The following is an 18,247-nucleotide window of genomic DNA, read 5'->3' as shown; positions in this document are numbered from 1 at the left end:
GGGCACTAATATCTGGACCTTAGTGGAAAGGAAGTGCCTAGTGGAATTGAAACACAGACACTAAATAAGTTCGTCTCTCCAACTCCGATTTGGATATAGAGCAGTCCATTGAAAAATGTCAATCTTGGAAGGAGACAGAGTAGAACGCATCCTAGCCCACCAAATCCTGAGGATAATATTCCTGCTCACACCACCCAATGCACAGAGAGGACCATAGGGCCGGCTCCACCACAGGACACGACACCCCTCACTGACTCATAGGGTTACAGAGAACAACACTGGAAACACAGTGTGGAAATTGTGCCTGATCTAACCACACAACACCAGGACAAAACACTAAGGGCATGCAACAGAGTAGCAAGGGGAGCAAAGCAATGAAGTCCCTGGGGAATACCAAAAATAGACTTTGGGGCCAGGCTGTGGCACCCTAGTAGACTGGAGCAGAAAACACTCCTACGATCAACAAATAGACCTGGAACTATTTATAGGCTTTCCTTTTTTTGTCATTGATTTTTGTTGTTTGTTTTCTTTTGATGTTTTGTTTTTCTTTGTCTTGTTTTTGTGCTTATTATTGTCTCTGCATGTCTATCTAGATAAGACTGGAGAGATAAACAATCTGGAGGAGTAAACAACGGGATCAATGGTTCTGGGGGGACACAGAAGAGGGAGAGGCGAGGGAAAGGAAGAGGGAGATCAACAAACCAGAGATAAGAGAACCTGACCCAAGACTATGGGACTTTTAGAGAAAGCAACACGGAAGCTTTCTGGTCCCTGCAGACAGAGATAAATGGCCCAGGTGGCTAAGAGGCTAAGGACCAGAGACAGATTTTTCTGCTGGCTGAGAAGATGTGTTGCTGAGGGCCAATGACTCTGTCCGTACTGTATACTGATCCTGACATGTGGTAACCTATGAACTTCCTTCATTAACCCCCATCATTGTGAGTTCGGTGGGGCCATTGCAAAGAACTACGGGATCTACATGAAAAAGTAAGAGAATGCTTTTTGAGGCAGAACACAGACATGCTAAAAAAAGGGGGGGGGGAAGAGTTACGGAGGGAAAATATAAGAACAGGGACAGACCAGTCATATGTGTTGCTGCTGCCACCTCTTTGGGACTCTGCTGTTTCCCCCCAAATTTACTCTACTTATAGATTTCTCCATCTTGCTGATGACATGTCCATTCTTTTCCTGATCGTAAAGAAACCTGGAACCGTATAAGTGTGCTTTACACAACTGATGTATGTGTGGATTGTGGTAAGAGTATGAGCCCTAATAAAATGATTTTTTTAAAGATGCTTGGAACCAGCATGAACTCTTTCCTTCTCTTCATTGACATGCAAATGATCAGGGACTCCATCACTGTCACACTGGTGTAGCAAGAATTCAGCCACTTTTCATCATCTGCCATCACTCTCTTTCTGTGCTGAGCTACTGGGGTCTTTTTCCTGGATTATATATGCGCCTTCGATCATCTCTATCGATATCTCCTTTTGCTCTGCATTAGTTTATTTTCATCACGGCAACTGAAGCCATTTGTTGTGCCAGTCAGGGCCCATTCGGGAGACAGAAATCACACCCCCTCTGTTAGTGGAGAGAAACCAACATAAATGCCAACTGGGCATCAGGATGTTAAATGGGTAACTGGAAAGAGATCTAGAGATATAAACCACCCCGCTGCCAGCAAGTGAATTCCAGCTCGTGACATGGCTCTCCAGGGTTTCCAAGGCTGTCAATCTTCACTGGAACAGATAGCCGTCTCTCTCTGCTATGGGACAGCTGGTGCATTTGAACCTCTGACCTTGTGCTTAGGAGTAGTGGAAGGGGAATGTACAGGGAGAAGCTAACAGGGCTGAGGGAAAGATGAAAGAGGTGAGAAGTCTGAAAACATTGTAACTCAGTCCTCCAAGAAGAGCTATTGATGAGCAGGTGCTGGTGTTTCTGAGAGCGAGCCATAAGGCCAGTTCTACCAATGTTAGTGAAATTACAAGCTGTTGCTTAACTACAACTCCTATGTTGAAGAAGCATTGCTGGGAATTGGAAGCAGATCCAAAAGCTACAGGAAACAAATAAACCCAAACACACTGCCATTTGAGTCAGTTCCAACTCATTGTGCTCTGTAAAGGGTGTCCATCTTTACATCTGTCACGGTGTATATCTTTATCAGAACAGAGTAGCTGCTGGGCTTGAACCACCAACCTTGCAGTTCAGCACTTATTCAACAGTGCCAAATTCTACGGAAGCAGAAAACCTCACCTTTCTTCCATGGACCAGCTGGAGGGCTTGTACTGCCAATTTGAAATGAGTAATCCAGTACCTAACCCATGACACTGGTTATGAATGGGGTAGGAAGAGGCAAGTCATGCGCACCTCCCTCACTCATGCAGTTTCCCTCCAGCACCGTGTACTGGCCCTCAGATGCCGGGGCGAGTGGCAAAGCTGAAAGGACTTTGCAGCATCCCCGTCAGATATAACAAAGCCACGTGGACAAAGATGAGCTTGGATTGAGAGGTAAGGGGTTAACAACGACATATCCATTTAAAAAGCATTTCTGATCCTGTCACTCCTCTTCTCGAAATGAGGCCAATGAGTGGAGGCTGAAGTCCTTGCAGTGATCTCTAGGGTTCTGAATGGCGGGGGGGTAGGGGGGCGGTCTCCAATTCCTCTACCTCTCTCTCTGCTCTGGTTGCCTTAGTCTTTCCCCCCGTTGTCCCCACTTCTCCTCGGACACGTGGCCTCCTGGTTGCACAGTGGGTCACACTGTGGACTGTGAACCACAAGGTCAGAAGTGCGAAACCACCAGTTGCTCCACTGGAGAAAGAGGAGCCTTTTTCTCCCAGAAAACCCCCAGGGGCAGTTCTCCTCTGTCCTACAAGGTCACTTTGAGTCAGAATCAACTCTGCCGGCAACAGTGAGTTATGAGTCTGAGATATCTATAAGGTGAACTGCCTCCCTATCTTCTTCATGTCTTGGATCATAACTTATCTTTCAACAAGGCTTTCCTAACCCACTGCCAGTGGGTCAATTCGAATGCATAATGACCCACTGGGACCGAGTAGAAACTGCCTCATAGGATTTCTGAGACTGTACATCTTGAAAAGACCAGAGAGCCTCATCTTTCTCCTGCAGAGCAACTAGTGGATTTGAACCTCTGACCTTAGGGTGAGTAGCTCAAAGGTCAACCCACTGCACCGCTGCACCACGAGGGCTACTAGGCAAATCTATTTGATACAAGCCCACCCACGCACTCAATCCTGTATCCCCAATTCTGTGACTGGCTCTGTGCCCCCAGGCTCCCTTGTTTAATAGGATTCACCACCTTCTACCACACTGTGTAAATTGTTTTCACATAATGTTTGTGGCCATGACCTCTCTCTTGGCTGCTATTGCGTACTTTCTACCACTTGTCTGTCTGTTAGCTGCTTGTACTGTGTTGCTATGGTGCTGGAAGCTAGGCCACTGGCATTTCAAATGCCGGCAGGGACACCCAAAGGGACAGGTTTTAGTGGAGCTCCAGGCTAAGAACAGGCAAGGAAGAAGGGCTTGGATCCCCACTTTGAAGGAAGGATCCACTGAAAACTTTATGCATAGCTTGGAAACATTGCAAATAATTAAGGCCTAATGAATGGAATCCGATTATTGCCAGACATAGAGCTAAAAGATGACCCCCTTGGGTTGGAAGGTACTCAAAATGTATCTGAGGAGGAGCTGATTTCTCAGCAGAGCTGACCATTTCTCATGGAGTTGACCATGGTGACCTGAGCGGGTAAAGCCTGAGGGAGGGGAGCCTTCAGGGTCTTCATTTGCTGATGAGGCATGACTCGAGGTAAAGAGAAACAGCTGCAAAATTCCACCGGTGACGGGAACTTAGAATATTCGAAGTATGAATCTAAGAAATTTGGAAGCAGTCAAAAATGAAACGGAACTGATTCAATGGCATCTAACAACAACATGTGCTTTTGCTATTGCCTTCAAGTAGTCCCATGGGGACTGGTAGTGAACACATGCACATCAAGATAAAACTCTGCCCGCCTTTTGCTTTCTTTATGATGACTCGTCCGCTTGAGTCCATTATTGCAGCCACTGTGTATTGTGAGTGCCTTGTGAACTTTGGGGTGGGGGTGGGGCACTGATTTTTATAGGCAGATCACCAGACTTGTCTTTAGTCTGTCTCAGTGTGAAAGCTCTCATGTAATCTGTCCGGCACAGGTAACCTACTGATGTTTGAAACACTGGTGGCTTTGCCTCGACAATTGTCACAGTTCTAGGCAAGCCTGCATAGCAGAGTCAACAACAGACATGCTGCTCTAATGTAAGTTTCACCACAGTGAGGATCTTTGTTTCTTCTCGGGTTGAAATCAAAGTCCTGGAACTAAGCTTAGCGCGTAGTAAGCACACGTGAAATGTTTGTTGAAGAAAAGTATTTCGCTTCAGTCAGATTGGTAGAGTTGCTCATAGTAATGGCAAGACTGGCCTTAAACTTTGAATACCTCAAAAGTACTGCGTGTGGGCTTTCTAGGATCACTGGGAGATTTTGGAGTTATTTTACTTTATAAGTAAAAGGACTTGAGCTTTCTCTACATTAATATGCTGATTAATATACTTTTATTTGGATCAGGCATTCCAAAAGCAGATAGCTCTGAAATAAATTAAATGGCTGTTTAATGAGAAAATGTAAGCAATCATTTAAAAAAAGCCCTCCCAGATAACGATAAAGTGTTGACTTACATGTAAGAGTCGATTGTCCAGCAAATATATGAACATAAAATAAGTGTACTACTGAGAAATTAAAAACCGAACTAATATTCCTAATTATTTTCCACAGGTCAAAAGGGACTATGTTTTAAAGGATTTTTTATGTTCACAAAAGAGCAGCAATTGAAATAATAAAATGGTAGTGACATAGTCCCTAGTTTTATTTCACAGAACTGAACAAATACATTTTATGGACCTTCTCTAAATGCATATTTTATTTCACAATTGCCCCAAACCCACTTCCATTGAGTTGATTCCAATTCTCAGGCACCCTAAATATCCAGGTAGGGTTTCCACGGCTGTGCATCTTTATGGGACCAGACAGCTCATCTTTCTGCCATAGAACACAAGATCCCAAAACCCAAGCCCACTGCCTTTGAGTCGATTTCCACACATTGGGACTCCAGATAGAGTTTCTAGGGTTTTGTAAATATTTTTGGGCACAGAGAGCCTCGCCTTTCTTCCCTATTTACTCAGGAGAGGTATTAAAAAATCGCTTGAAAACGATATGCAGAGAGATGCTCATGAAATCAGAAACAGAAAACAAACGGAGGTGTATTCTTGAGCTTAGAGACACACATGGCAAATCTCCTCCCTTCCTCCATGTCCCTGGGCCCACTTCGTGGTGTGCATGTTTAGTGCAGCCCCAGAGGGTGAATTGGGGGGAGGGGGTGCTCTGGGAAACCCCAGGCAGGGGGGTCACCCTGGCCCACTAGGTAGGCAGGCAGCAAAGAAACAAAGGCCCCGCAGTGTTCTCTCTCAGACAGGACAGGATCAAACTCCCTTTGAGTGATGAGCCTCTGGGGTACCCAACAAAAACAGACACGCAGGTTCTTAAAACAAAGTAACAGCTTTTCCAAAGCCAATAACTTCTAGCCTGTGTGAGCCCTGGGAATCCGCTAGCTCCTTCACCCAGGCCTCCTCTGGAAGCCTGATTGCCCAACATCTACAGAAAGTTCAAGCACTCTTCTTTAAGGCGGCAGAATAAGGGACAGATTATTCCAGAGCACAGATGGGACACTGCTGGAGGAACCTGGATGTGAACTTGAAAGAGAGGCAGAGGAGAATCCGTTGATAACTTGCTGACTGAGCAATGACAAAGTGCTAACAGGAAGGGAGAGGCCCTGTTCAGCCTGAAGGCAAAATAAACTGACATCAGGCCAGGAAAGAGGGGACCGAGGGAGAAGACAAAATAGGCATATACTAGGAGCTGTCTCAGCAGGCCTAGACTGAGAAAATCCTGGCCTGCTCAGAAATCAGTATGGGTTAAAGACTGTACAATGAAACGGGAAACAAATTAGTGCCATAAAAATACTGCATATTATCCGATCTAACAGTGTCTTCTGTCATAATGTAGCCAGAAAATACCGCATAAAGTCCTTGGACTTAATCCCCCCATCCCCTTTAGAACCCTCTTGTCCATGCACAAGGGTCACTCCATGGTTCTGAAGCAGTATCAAGGTTTGTAAAAATCAACATCCTTCTCTCCCTACATGCTAGGATTCTCTCATCTTGTCTTCTACCTCGCCTAGCCTGGAACCACAAATGGTTAGCTTGGCCACTGGTTAAAAGTTTGGGAGTTCAAACCCATTAGGGAAAGTTTGGAAGGCAGACCTGGTGAACTGCATCCCAAAAGACCACAGTGTTAAGAAACCCAATGGAGTAGTTCAGTGGTCGTAAGCGAAAACACAACCATCCAAGGGATGTTAGAAATAACTTGTGTGGAATAGGCCTAAGATGCAAAAGTGTAAGGTAATTTTCAATTCATTTGCCATTATAAAACCCTTTTATTCTTCCCACACCCTCCTCCTCCTTCCACATAGACACAATCTTCCTGTCGCTGGTTCCTTTAGCTTGACTTAGCTCCGAGGAGGAGTTGATGTTGTTAGGTGCCTTTTAGTTGGCTTCTACTCACTGCGGTCCATTTCTAGGCCATGTTCACAGTCGCTGCTATATGTGAGCACAGAGTGGTAGCCACTGGTTCGATCCATCTCAAAGAAGACCTTCCTCCAAATATTCTATCTTTCTCCAAGGACTGGTCCATCCTGATTGTGTGTTCTAGAGATGAAGTGGGTCATCCTCATAGAGCATTTTGACTATACTTCTTTCAAGACAGATGCTTGTTTTTCTGAAAATTGATAATCTCTTTAATATTCTCTGCTAATACCATCACTCAACGGCATTCTATTTTCTTTTCCAGTCTTCCTTAGTCGTTGTCCAGCTTCCACATGCATATGAGATGGTTGCAAGGACCATTGGGTGGGCCAGGGACCCCTTAGTCTCAAAGTGAGGTTTGCCCAATCTATATGTTGTTTGGTTTTCTGACTGTTGCTGCAATGACTGTTGATTGTGGAGCTGAGTAACTGAAATCCTTCATAAGTTCAGAATAGCTTTCTTGGAAACTAAGGAAAGAAAAACCTGCGGAAGCGCAGGCTTTGGAGCATGTGTGAGCAGTCCTATCCTGATACATAAGGGGCCCTCGGTTGTAAGTTCGATTCAAACCACCAATTGTGCTGCAAGAGAAAGATATTTTTTACCCCATAGAGACTTGCACTTTCAGTAACCCACAGGGGCAATTCTTCCGTGTCCTACTGGGTTGGTAGAAGTTGGAAATCAACTCTATGGCAATGGACTTGGAGTTTTGTCTGAAGTTATAGTGATACATAGAAATCTGATCTTGATTCAAGTTGAAAAATCTTATTTGGAGAAAACTGCTGAACGTGTAGCTAGACCAGTAGCCTGTCCTTTCTACTATCTTGCAGATGGCCCGCATGGTAGATAAGATTTGGTATCCTTGGTGTAGTATCCTCTCATTATTGAAACGTCCATTGAAAGCAAAGAGTGACCCTGAGAGCGATTACATTTGGATTTTGGTCGGTGTAACTCCTTCAAACCTGATCTCCAGGAGTCGATCTATAACAAACTTATAATTACATCCATTGTCTTCAAAATATACCGCATGAAGTCCTGTTTTGGTTTCTCTCTCTCTCTCTCTTTGTTGTTGTTGTTTTTGTTTGTTTGTTTTCGCTTTTGAACTATGCCAGAGCCAGAATGCCCTTAGCTTGGTTCTTGACATATGTCAATGGTTCCCTTTCTTCAAATTTGACCATAAAACCTGTCTCATTGTGAAGTGTGTTCACTTCAGCGGCATGGTTAGAAAGTTTGGGGAAACCTAACCACCCACAATACCCTTCTCTTGGAATTACATCACCCATAGTTCCTGCTGAATGCCTAGGTTTGCTTTATTCCACACAGGTCTTCTTTCTTGTCACAACGGGCTTAATCAGAAGCAGAGTATGTGCCCCAAGACAGATCGCTTTCTTGGCTGGCCAGAATCAGTCAGCTGACTCACAGTCTCCCATGGATTTGAACGAAAGGCAGAGTGAAAGAGACTCTAGTTGAAAGGGTCTTTTAACCTTAACATTTCACTCACCCACCCCCATTTCCCAGGAAGATTTTGTGGAGTTGAACATACAATATTCACACAATAAAACCATGGTTGTTTCCATTGTTCCAAAAATGAAGTCATAATAAAATACGAAAGATGGATAGCCAAACTGTTCATCCCCTTCTCCATAATTAAACATGCGATATACATGCCTCATCTAGAGGGGCATGCTTGCTGTAGACACGGAAGCTGGACTTTTAAGATCAAATAAGCTTATGTTCGGTATGTCAGACTGTGGATAAGCAATGGTGGCCAGACCAGTGGAAAGCACACAGACAAACCAACCAGAGCTCAGAGAAGGCATGCAGATAAGCTCACCTTATGAGCCTCCATGTTGGGGACCCAAGAACTGATTCTCCATCGTATAGCCACATAGCTCTAGTTTACAGATGGCCCAACTGTACTCTAAGCCCTATGTTTAAAAACTTGCCTTGCCACAAACTCCTTTCTTTTACTTGGTAGAGAGATAAAAAGCTTTTCTACCTTGAAGCCAAATAAGGCTTAATTTAAGGAACCAATAATAGGTGATCTGGCCTTCAAATTAAAACCCACTCCTCTTTGAATCGAGCAACTCTGTACTTTTGCTGATTTTCACTATGTATACATTTTGTCTAAACACACTATAACTGAAAGTATTAGATTTTAAAGTGATATTAAATGTTTTATGGACCACGACTTGGTTGCATGGTGTTTATTTTTTCTTCTTTTTGATGTTCTGCAAACTTTTAGTATAAGTAAAGCAAAAGTTGGCAGACAATATAGTAATGGATATTTGTGAACTTGAGCTATACAGTCACTGTATGTCTGATTATAGCATTCATGAAGAAGGGGGAGAGAGAGGCACATTACGACCTGCTTTTTTAACAAGAGATAAATGGAGGCAGGTGGTCATTTCAATGATTTGCTAAGCTCATATTAAACTACACAACAATCATGAGGCTTGCGATTCGTTATGATTTTTTAAGAAAGTATGTTCCAAGAAGAAAGCTGGAGAAATATTTAGTGAGCTTTCAGAAAATCAAATATTTAGTCCATAGCCCAATTGAAACTCAGCTATCCTTGCAATACATCTAAAACTCTCTTTAAGAGCCTACAAAACAAACTTTGGTTAGAACCAGGGCAAACTGAGGAAAGTGGGAGATGTCTTATCTATGTTAGTTAGGCATTGGACATAGGCACTCACAAGCTATTCTCCCAACTGATGGCCACCCAACATCAACTTCCCAGAGCCCAAAGGGAAGCTCGTGGATAGCAAAGCTCGGCCATCACAGATGCTTCCATGAACTTCTACCCTAGGGAGAAAGGACTATGCCATGCCGGTCAGCAGGATTTAGCACACACAAGGCATGACGGACCATTTCCCTTTAACTGGAGTCCTCTCATTTTTCTTGGGGCTACCTTCGAAGGGTACTATGTTTGTTTACCAGTCTAAGTAACTAGATAGGAGTAATTCCAACCTCCCTCCCTTTCTTTCTGTGGTTCTTTCTTTGTTTTAATGTCTGCCTCACCTGCATCCTCCCATCCTCCCTGCTACATCACATACAAAGTTTCTTTTAATCCTTTATGCCTCCATCTCTCTAAAAGTTACAATGTCGTGTGTAATCATGTGTCCTTTAGCCTGATAACACATCAAAATTACTGACTGGGTTCTGAAGAAGTAATTATTGAAGTTTGCCAATGAAAAGGTATTTGCAAAATTTGAGGGTTATTTTATCTGGGTTTTTAGATTAAGCCAAGATAAAGTATAACATGCTGCATTCATCAGTTATTTGTTATTTTACCTTGGACAAGTTATCAACTTTCTCTAAGTCTCATAGCCCATACCATAAAAGGAGGATTACAATAGAAATCTTGAAAAGCTTAAAAACAAAAAGTCTACCTGTAGGTATTACAGAGCATCAACCCACTGCCAACAAGTTTATTCCAATTCATTGTGCCTCACAGGACTGAGTAGTGCCCACATGGCTTCTGAGACTAAATCTTTACAGGAGCAGAAAGACTCCTCATTCTCCTAGGGAGGAAGTGGTGTGTTTGAACCTCTGACCTTGTGGTTAACCCACTGTTTGGTAAATGGTAAGAATTCATGAAAAATCAGCTTATTGCTAATCAACTAAGTTGAATCCAGACTGACTTCCATTGAATCAATTTGGACGCACAGTGTCCCTCTATGGGGCTTCGGAAACTCATGGTTCTTGGGAGGACAGCCTCATCTTCGCCACATGGAGGAGCCAGGGGGTTCGAACTGTTGGACTTATTTTCGCAGCTCCCTGAATAAGCTACTAGGCCAAAAGAAAAAGAGGTGCAATCTCATATTTTAGTTTGTTATTTTCTTTTTTTTAACTCTCACCCTAATAATTTCATTTGGCTTGATAAGCTGGCTGAACAGGTCACTGTTATTGAGAGACAAAGTGAGTAAGTATCTTGTTGTCATTGTTTGCATGAGCTTCAAGCAGCCTCACTAGATAAAACGGGTTCTGCTGTCTACTTGTGGACTGAAAGAAATGCTTAAAGACAACGAGGCTACAACTCAAATGACCAGTTTCGAAAATATCCCCTGACAAATAACTGGCTTTTATCCAAAAACCCTAGATGTGTTCAAATCATTCAATTACCAAAGAGTTCCAATTAATTGATCGTGGCGGCCTCACAAATATCTAAGTTGATTAAAACTTGGCAGAGGCATATGTACAACTGCCTGTCCACCCCCCACCCTGCCTCCCTTTGGTGGTAGATGGTGACGGGGGCTCTTTTGAATATCGCTATTGCTACAATGTTGTACAGCAATATATGACACATTGGCATTGTACACCATATAACCATGATCTCCATCGCACCATGAAAACGTTGCGCTTTCTGTAGGTACTCCTTCAGGGAAAATGATCAACTCAAGTCTGTTTTGGGGTCGGTTCCTTAATTTTTCAAAGCATAGCTTAACTCTGCCTCTACCCAAACAGCAGTCTAAGCGTTTGAATCTGTTTCAACTGTTCTTATAGTGTTTGTGTCAGAAATGACCACCTTACACTTTCTGTAGGTCCATTGGGGAGACAGCCTAAGCAAGGGGCTAACTGTCATTGCCTGATCCTGATGATAGAGTGGCCTATTCCTTGGGCTGCTTGTCATAATTCAGTAGTTTGAAACTACCAGCCGCTCTGGGGGAGAAAGACCGATTGGTTGGAATTGACTCCACGGCAGTGCTGAGTAGCAGATGTACTTTGTCACTGGAATGCCAGCAGATGACGAAGAGGAGATGGAGGTTTGAATTACAGACTTGGGAAACAATAACCCTCCTTGCACGCCAGGGAAGACCTTCCCTATTTTCCCATTAGGCCCTTCCTAACACACATTGCCCATGGAGAGGACTCACGTCCACCCTGGGGTTAGAAATTGTGCATTTGGTTTCTCTATTTGAACGAGCGGCATTTTATGTGTTTCTCCCCATTGTTTTCCTTCTCTTTGGCAAGAATGATGCCTAGAGGTATCTTCTGTTTTGCCCTCTATCTCGGAATTAAAACCATGTTATGGATTCTATGTGCTGAGCTGCCCCTTAGCTTCAGTCTGTTAACCCGCTCACGTGCTCCAACTCTCTCCCCTTACTCATAGGTACGTTCCTGTCCCACTACTTTCAAGGCTTTGATGGTGGATGAGGGTCTGTATTAAGGTATACACGCATACACATAGACCTATCATTCCCAATTAGTTGCAATAAACTCACAGAGGGGGAAAATGTCCTTAAATGAGATTTTTATACCACTGCTTCATCACCAAAGGCTAAACTCCCCCAGTATAACAGTTGGCTTTCATTTACACTTATCTCCGTGTCTCAGTCCTGCTCGAACAGAAATCTGAAGATAAACCAAAAAGAGCTGCTCAGAGAATGCTTTGTTAAACAAAACAATCAAAACATGAAGTTAAGGTTTCACAATATATCCTCTAGGGAGGTCTACCCCATTCTGAAGACAGCGTTTTCGTGTCTCTTGCCAATCCCCGGGTGCTCCGGTGGGGTAATGGTCACTCACTAGGCTGCTAATTGTACGGTCAGCAGTTCCAAACCACCAGCCACACCATGATAGAACAACAGGGCTTTCTACTCCCGGAGAGAGTTACAGTCTGGGAAACTCATAGAGGCAGTTCCATCCCATGCCAGGAGTCAGCAAGGATTCCATTGGGAAAGCTTCCCTGAAGAATGGTTTCCCTTCAGCTTACACCCACCAGGATAGCCATGTGGGCATTCTTGAGGGATTCAACTCTTGTTCCTTTGAAAGGTTCTTTTGGTTTGGGGAACCACCAGAAGTCTGAAGGGGCAAGATGGGGATAAGATGGACAGGGTAAGGCTTCCTACTTCAATCCTGACAGAACAGCCCTTGGTATCCTTCAGGAATGAGCAGGGTCTTTGTTGTGATGGGGGAAAAAAAAAAGTTCCCAGCACAAGTTTTCTGACCTCTTTCTTACCAATGAGGTTTTCATTTCATTAAAATATCCTAATCAATGTCATGATTATCCTGTATCCTTTTGAGAAAGTCCATCACAATTATGCCCTCTGAAACACCAAAAATAGTCACCATAACCTTCCAAGATGATCTCTAAGCTTGAATTGAACCCTTTAATTTTTAAAAGTAATTTAATAAGACTAAGACAAGCATATTACTGAGACAGTCTGTCTCCAGCCATCCACTGATCACAAACTCGTGTTTAAGCATGATTTGTTTAGTAAAAAACGTGAAGGTATGAACCGAAATCCTAGTAGTAATATTTCTTTCAATTTATTCTCATACCATGAATGAGTTGCTTTACCAAACTACCATATTTATTTTCTCACAGTGAGGAGACTGCAGCCCCCAGTCAGGGAGCTGGCTTCAGGGAAGTTTCCTCTCTATCCACTCTCGGGAGAAGTGCTTTTCTGTGTTTTATTACTTTGCCACCCCTAGAGTTCCTGGTTTGATATAGCTTGGCCTGCCTTACAGGTCTTGAGGTAATATCTGCCTACCCACTGTATTGCCTACAGTGTTTGGCATCTTCTGTGCTTGTACTACTTTCTTATACACTCAACGCACTTCGTTTAAGACAAACCTGACAGCTATGGGACTGGGCGCCTCGAGGGAATGAGTTGCTGGCCCTGGGGGCTCAGAGTCATCGTCCAGAGGGACACAGAGGTCAGTTTGCAGAGCACAACCAATGAAGTCAATGTTCTGCATGCTGCTCTGACAGGTGGTAACAAGAGTAACAAGTCTGTGAACAGCCATGTAAGGTACAGTTAGTTGTTGGTTCTTCCCTCTATGGAAGAAGGAACAATCAGGAATAGCAACGGCCCATGGAAATGGCTAGTTCAGTGCAGGAATGCGTCTCAATCTCAAGTGGAGTAGTGAGCACCAGTCTTCATAACCCAGGGATCGTAGAAACTGGATGGTTCCCATCCCTACTACTGGCTGCTCTGACGGGACCACGTTTGAGACCCCTGGATGGAATCATAGCAAAATCGAGATCAGGACTGAAGGCCTGATGGGAGACCGAGACTGCTAATCAGATTGGGACCGCCATCACCTCTAAGATCAGCATTTAGTGACCCTTCAGAGCAAGACCTGAACCCAATCCCTTCACTCATTATACAACCAAATGATCGACGGGTCTATGGGAGTAATGGAGGCACTGGTATGGTGTGCAGGCCTTGAAGAGATCAATCATTTGAGGTCAAGTGAAAAGCATTTGCCTGAGATGGAGTTCAGAAGCATTGAAGAAGGAAGAATGGATACCAGGGGAATGGGGGGGGGGGTGGAATGGGGATGGGTGTGAAGAAGGAAGAATGGATACCAGGGGAAGGGGGGGGTGGAATGGGGATGGGTGTGGGCATTGTATTGAGGTCATTCCAATGGAGGAGATGAAGCAAAGTGTGTACCAATTGATGAAGGGCAAAGGTTCAATAAGCTGCTTTCTGAACCTTTGCCCAGTTCAAAATAGAAAGTTAAAAAAGAAAAAAAGTGTTTGCATACAATACACCTTATAGTGATGTGGCCTAATTAACAGAACAAAGCAAGTCTTAGCTCCAAAGGAGATTACATTCACATATATCTTGTGGCTATTAAAGTCCCCCCACACCAAATAACTTCAACCCCTAACCACCCTAATTACCAGTCCTGCACCATCTTCAAAGCTTGTATAGTTTTTGAGCCCACAAATGCAGCCACTGTGTCAGCCCATGACCTTGAACTTCCTCTCTTTTGTGTTGGCCTCTCCTCTCTCAAGGATGATGTTCTTCTATAGGAACTGGTCCCATCCTGAGACCCTGTCCAAAGTACACCAGACAGTCTCATCACGGTGCCTCCTAAGGTGCATTCTTGTACTTCTTTCAAACAGATGTGCCCGTTCTGTTGGAAGCCCTTAGTATCTTCAACATTCTCCACAAACGTCATAATTCAAGGACATCGATTGCTTGTTGGCTTCCTTATTCCTTGTCCAACGTTCACATGCATATGGCTTCTGAAAATGCTGTTGCTTGAGTAAGTTGCACCTAAGTCTTCAAAATGATGTTCCCTTCTTCAATGTCAAGAGGTCTTTTGCAGCAGACTTGCCCAATGCAGTACAATATTTCCTTGCTTGAATACGACTTCCGTGCCAAGGACTGTGGATCCAAGTAAAGTGAAGTCTTTGATGACTTGACTCTTCTCTCCCTTTATAACAATGTTGTTTATTGGTTCCGTTGTGAGTCTTTTTGTTTTCTTTCTGGTGAGGTGCAATTTATACGGAATGCTATAGTCTTTGATTTTCATTAGTAAGTATTTCAAATCCTTTTTGCTATCAGCAAGTAAGACTTTTTCGTATGCATATCATTGTTACAGATCCTTTCTCCAATTCAAATGTGACATTCCTCTCTCTCTGTGGCCCAGCTTCTCAGAATATTTGCTCAGCTTTCAGCCTAAATAATAATGGTGAAAAGATTCAACCCTGACAGTCCCCTTCTTGGTTTTTATACCACACTTTTATTTCCCCATATTCCACGGAAATGGCTGCCTCCTGATCTATATATATGTTTCTATGTGAGTACAACTATGTGTCTTAGAATGCCTGTTCTTTGCAATGTTACCCACAGTTCGTTGTGATCCACACAGTGCAAGGCACACACAGCTAACCATCTTTGTGGCATATTCTGCTTTTAGCCAAGATTCACCTGATGCCAGCCACGGTTTCCTTCTGAGTCCAGCTTGGATTTCTGGCAGTTTCCTATTAGATGGAACCATTTAGAAATTATCTTCAGCAACATTTTACTTGTATATGATATTAAGGATATTGTTCAAAAAATTCTGCATTCTGTTGGATCCCCTTTCTTTAGAAGGTGCACAAATATGGTCAGACGTCCAGGCAGCTAATCTTCCAACTATCTTGGCAAAGAGGAGTAAGTAATTTTGGAATTTCATATGTTTCTTGAAATATTTCAATTGATTTTCTGTCACTCCCTAGAGTTGTGTTGTTCACTAAGCTTTCAGTGAAACTTGGACTCTTTCTGCATTCCTGGTTCTGAAGCCTATGCTACCAGCCGCAATGGTCACACACACAGCCATTCCTTAGAGTCCTTACTTCTTCTTTTGATGTTTCCTGCATTGTTCAGTGGTTTTCCCTTAGAATCCTCCCATATCCTAGGCTTAAACTTTATCCCCAGTCCTTTCAGCTTGAGAAATGTCAAAGGTGTTTTTCCATTTGGGTTTTTAACACCAGATCTGTGCACTTTTCTTCATAATACTTTGTTTTCTTGAGCTACCTTTTGAAATCTTGTGGTGATTTCTTTTATGTTACCCTTTCTCCCATTCACTGTAGCTACTCTATGGTTAAGAGCAAGTTTCAGAAACTCTTCTGACAGATACAGATAGAGTGATGAAGACAGATAACAAATATTTTGGGAGGACACAATGCAATCCATACAAACATCCATTAGATAAATTGTTAGGCATCATTCTGAGCTACATGGCACCTACACTGATTTTTGTTATCCAACATGATAGGCAGTAGCCACATGTGGCTGTTTAAATTCCGAACAACTGAAATTAATTGAAACATCAGTTCCTTATATTCGGTAGCCACATTTCAAGCTTTCATTAATTCCATCTGACACTTGGTTAAGGTACTGCACAATTTAGATAAGCATTTGATCATTGCAGAATAACCTATTGGGCAGGGCTAACATCGTTTCAATATAAAGGCCCACCAATAGTAAATACTGTGTGGTGTTCAGTTCTTCTCTAAGTGTTGATTGTTTTAAGGAAAGACATTAAAAGGAAAAAATAACAAACAAACTACACCCTTCTGGCTAGAATGTAATTCTGTCACCTATGTCCATATGAGATTGCTAACTCATTATGGACAAATTAATTATCTAGGGTTACCAGACTCAGAATTATTGGTTCCATGTAGGGGGCTTTGAATTAAAACCTACACAATAATTGTTGTTTTCCCTTGTCAATTCCAATCTGATTTATCTAGAACATTTCTTAAACCCCAATGGCCTTCCATGCACTAGCTAATGGACTTCACTGTTTGATTTCTGAGACTTATCACAAGGGCTGAAAACTTCTTGTATACAACGACGAATGGGCCTCTTTCCAAGTAGGCTGATCTTCAGTGTCGAATGGTTTTCAATGAGTGTCTACCAGCACCCACCGTCCTGAGTTTTTACAAAGGTGGGCATTTCCTCTCTTGGCTGGTGAACTCCTGGCCCTGGGCATTCCCGCAATTGGGAACCACGTTTGGATGCTAACTGGATATCTCCAGCCCAAAGTACTCTCTTGAAGACAAAAAATTCACAAGGTTGATTACTTTTTCTTTCTTTCACTTTTTAGTCAGGTCATATTAGATCTAACCTCTATCTCAAAGCACTGTTTTTCAAATGCTGTGAAAAGTTGAAAAGCTTTTCAAGAAATGTTATCTTTGGGACGATTCAATCACAACTCCTATTTACATGAAGTGTTACTTACACCAAGTGAACTACTCAGGCGTGTGATGGTGTTTGCCAGCCCATATTCTTTCATCAAGCACCTTCGCTCTCTCTCCCACATTTTTCATTAGAGAACATAGCTCTCGATCTAAAACTGGGTGAGGTGGCGGTGGAGGTCTTGCTGTTGTTAGCTGTGGTCTTGACATTGAGTTGATTCTGATTCATGGCAATCCACATTTACGGAGTTGAACGGCTCCCTGAGGTTTTAGGCATCTGACCCTTCAGAAGCAGATTACCAGGATTGTCTCCTAAAATGCTTCTGGGTGGATTCAAACTGTCAACCCTTTGGCAAGTAGTCAAGCATGAATCCATTGGCGCTGCACGGTTATTTGGCAAATGTGTCCGGGCAGTCAGAAAACGAATGATCCGTGGGTCCTGTCATCTTAGGTGGGGTATGCGCATGCGTGTGCATTTTATCCTTCATTTGAAAGGGGATGCACTGAGTTCTTGAAGTTCAGTTGTAGTATTCTGTTTTCCCATCAAAGAAGCTCGGGTTTGTTTTGCAGCCGATGCAGCTCGTGGGCAGACGCTACTCTACTCCTGGTCAGTGAAGGCCGTGTCGCTGAACAGGCAGGTGCAGTGGAATTTTCCGAATTCCATGGCCTTGGAAGAACAACTGAGGCACCTACTTCCCAAAAGGAACCAATGCAAGTCACAGGAGATTGGGTCCCAGGTAGATTTGGATTCCAGTAGAACTGATCCACAACCCATTGTGGAAATGGCCAACAAATCAGGGGCTGACTGCATGTCAGCTAGCCACCACCACCACCACCACCACATTCTGAGCTTGCATCTCCGTTCTTCCCCATCAACCCAAACGACTGAGATTTGTAGTCTCCACTTCTTTGTGTTCACCCCTTCTCTCAGGCAATCTACAACTACACGGGACCAAGGTCACCACGTACAAAGATGCCATGTCTTTTCTCTGTCTCATGGTGTCTCTTTCATTAATGCGGTTTATCCTGCATTTCAAAAGATTTCCTAGTTATACAGCATGCCTGCTTCTAGGGTGGTGGTGGTGGGGTTAAATAAAAATAATGCATCGTATACAGTATCTTTAGAGAAAATCA

The sequence above is a fragment of the Tenrec ecaudatus genome, chromosome 10 (assembly GCF_050624435.1).
Source record: "Tenrec ecaudatus isolate mTenEca1 chromosome 10, mTenEca1.hap1, whole genome shotgun sequence".
Lineage (NCBI taxonomy): Eukaryota > Metazoa > Chordata > Mammalia > Afrosoricida > Tenrecidae > Tenrec > Tenrec ecaudatus.
The sequence above is the reverse complement of the archived record's forward strand: the minus strand, read 5'-3'. Positions refer to the sequence as shown.